Genomic DNA, 3,761 nt, shown 5'->3' on the forward strand with positions numbered 1-3,761 from the left:
CGTTATCACTGCCGAGCGCTCCCACATGCGGGGCCCGAGGCCTCGCGCCCGCCCCGGCCCCGCGCGCTGCCCGCGCCGCGGAATCCCCATTGGGCCGCCCGGCCGCGCCCGCGCCCGGCAACCGCGGCCCCATTGGCGCGGCCCCGGCCCCGCCGCCCGCCATTGGCCGCCGGCGCTGTCGGTCACTGCGCGGCGCGGCGGGAGCGGGGCGGGCACGGCGGGCACGGTGTGCGCTCGGCGGGGACAGCGGGGACCATCGTGTCACCCCCCGGGATGGGGGCGCGCCCCGCTGAGCCCAGCGCGGCCGGAGGGTTTCTGCGCTCGGGAAGCCGAGCGGTGCCTTGCACGGCTGTTCGCAGAGGGAGCCGGGCCCAGCCGGTGCCTGAAAGGCCGTGGCAGAGGCAGGGCCCGCCAGGTGCAGCGCGGCCAGGTGATGCTGGCACGGAGCCGCAGGGATTTGTCCAGCGTGACCTTCTCGCCGTGCTGCGTCAACTCTCAGCCTTCTCTTTGATAACCTAAATAGCTTGAGCTTCCAGTGGTCCTGTTTTGTATCTCGTTATCTGTCCCCCTTATTCATGTTCCTCCTTTGAATCGTTTCCTGTGGTTTTCCCCCCTCCCTAACCCTGGGTGGCAGGAATGGTTCAGCATTCCAATGTCACTGTGCTGTGGACAAAGGCAGTGTCACTCCCCTGTGTCCCCTATGTATTTGTATTTTATACATTAAATTATTACATTAAGTCAGTTGATCACAGTATTACCCTGAGAGGTCACTTCTGTATAGGAACAGCTAAATTATCTTCTGAAGTACTTTTTTGCCAAGCTAACCCCCATCCCTGCATTTTTTATTTCCAGATGTGTTTCCTTGCATTTTCTGACATGAAAAATGCAATTTATTGGACACGGATGGTTTAATTGGGCACATCAGATGGTTTTGTAACATCAGTCATGTGAATTATCCACTCATCTACTAAGCTACAGATTTTACTAGTAAAGATCTTGCCTCATCTAGGCAATTGATGGAGATACCAAATCGGATCAGAGCAAGAACTCATCTCTAGAAAACTCTGCCTGGGTCCCTGATTCCTCTTTACAACCATTTTTTGAGATTTCTCAGGGAAAAGATATTTAATCTGTCTAAAGTGTGTTTTGTGCATTCCAAACAACATGCATTCCAACACATCAAGAACAAAGTTTAAACAAATGTCAGGGCTATTTTTCTTTTAGTTTTTGAGATTTACTCAGGCCAATTCCACAAACTTCTCACTAAGTTTCTGATTGTTTTTCAGCTTTCTCCAGGGGAGGTTCTGCCCTGAACCAGCACTACTCTCTTCATTAAGATAAAGTGGACACAAAGTCACAGCTTGCTTGGGTGAGAGTATTCAAGTTCGACAAACAATGGGAGTTATACACAGCTCCCCTCCAACAGGGGCTAAAAGGGACAATAACCAAGCTGGTTTAGGCAGAACAAAAAGCAGACACAAGAACAGAAGGAAGAGCCTGAATGGCCATCAAATCCAGTATGCACAAATCCTTGCTGTGTACTGTTTTTGTGAAGCCTCCTAAAAGGCTTTTTAAATGACTCTGAGGTTATTCTAACCTCCCATATGTATTAAAAATAACAAAAAAATCATTTAAAAGCACTATTAAGTTTTAAGGCTATGGACATTACTGCTACTGAAGGTATGCAGATTTATCATCTGAAGATTTTTAATGGGTATTTCTCATGGAAGGTAAATAATCTTTGGTTACAGTGATGAGTCTGTACTTGGAGCCTCAAATACAGTGCCACAAAGAACAATACATTATAATTAATCTGCATGCATTTTACCAATTTCAATGTAATGGAGATTTGTATAATTTGTCCACTTATTCATCTGATAACTGTTTTAAATAACAACTCTATGCCTGAAAGAATAAATACATTTTAGGTTTATATGTATCAAGGTAATAACTGCAATCTATTATTGTATTTCGAAAGCAATAGTACAAAGAATGATGATCACATACTCAGCCAGTAATTTTCATCAGTAGATCTCAACAGACCTTGTGAAGGTCAATGTGATCATCCTGTTGTTGATGATGGAGAAAGAAAGGATTGTGATGAACCTGCTCAATGTCATGTGCCAGAGCAGTGGTAAAGCTGACAATTGACCTCAGGTTTTCTGCATGCAGGATGAAAGGTTTTGCCTCTCAAGCCATGTTACACATCCATATACCCCTGGGAGTTCTTTTAATGAGTGTTTTATATTTTCCACGTGCTCTGTTTGTCAGTGTTAGAACCTAGAAGAGCACTCAAGGCTTTTATGGTGTTTCCTTATAGGCTTTACTATAAGAGATTTTGTAATTTATAGGCTCCACTGAAACCCTTTATTGCCACCTGTGAAAAAAAGTCAGAAATGAATGTTGAGATATTGTTTGAAAAACACAAGAGCAAGTTAATATTTAATTGTGACAGAAAGGTGGCACAGATCCAATCTCAGCCTAAATCTGCAGATCTAGGTAAAATTACTAAATGTTTGATTATCAGTTCTGATCATGCTGTGTTTAATAACTGAAAGCAAATTTGACATTGTCACCTCTGTTTTCCTCAATCCTCAGGAAAGCTGTCCTGGCTGGAGTTAATCCCATTGCAAGCTCAGGGCTTGGTGACTTTGGGGCCATCCTGGAAGCAGAGTCTGCTGCAGGTGGTCATGGGAATAGCATTCCAGAGGACTTGGGAGTTACTTCCAAACTCGCTAAGTGTCAACAGCCCAGTCCTGAATGTATCAGTGTTTGGAGGTATGAGCCCTTTGCAGCTCAGATCAAGCATTTTATGTAGTTATTTCCCACCTTCATAGAATCATGAAGGTTGGAAGAGGCCTTTAAGATCAGCAAGTCAAGGTAGCACTATCACTGTAACCCCTAAACCACATCACCCACCATCAGATTTTAAACCTGCAGGGATGGTGACTCCACCACCTCCCTTGGCAACCTATTCCAGTGCCTGTCCCGTAATACTGAATCCCTGTCTTATCTTGGAACACAATCTGCAGGGCAGGCTGAGGCAGCCAAGAAGCAGCTCATGGACTATGAGATGCCTTCCCCAGAGTGCTCTGGCAGGTGGGGGTAAGGGCTGTGTCACATCCACACCTCACCCTGGGCAGGGGGGACAGGGGAAGGTGTATGGACCCAGGGAGAGGTGTGTGACTCCAGGGAAAGGTGTGTAACCCTAGGGTTAGGTGTGTGGCTCCAGGGGAAGGTGTATGGCCCCAGGCAAAGGTATGTGGGTCCAAGGGAAGGTGCGTGGCCCCAAGGTTAGGTGTGTGGATCCAAAGGAAGGCGTGTGGCCCCAGGGGAGGGTGTGTAGGTTCAGAGGAAGGTGTGCGGCTCCAGGGGCAGATGTGTGTCCCCATGGGAAACTGTATAGCCCCAGGGGCAGGTGTGTGTCTCCATGGGAAGCTGTGTAGTGCCAGGGACAGGTGTGTGTCCCCATGGGAAGCTGTGTGGCTCCAGGGGCAGGTGTGTAGCCCCAGGGGCAGGTATGTGTCCCCATGGGAAGCTGTGTGGGTCCAGGGGCAGATGTGGGTCCCCATGGGAAGCTGTGTAGCCCCAGGGCCAGGTGTGTGTCCCCATGGTCAGCTGTGTAGCCCCAGGGTTCGGTGTGTGTCCCCAAGGGCAGCTGTGTACCCCAGGGTTCGGTGTGTGTCCCCAAGGGCAGCTGTGTACCGCAGGGTTCGGTGTGTGCCGCCCCGGCGGTGCCGGCGGGAGGAGCAGCCGGGCCC

Source organism: Pithys albifrons, chromosome 17 (assembly GCF_047495875.1).
Source record: "Pithys albifrons albifrons isolate INPA30051 chromosome 17, PitAlb_v1, whole genome shotgun sequence".
NCBI lineage: Eukaryota > Metazoa > Chordata > Aves > Passeriformes > Thamnophilidae > Pithys > Pithys albifrons.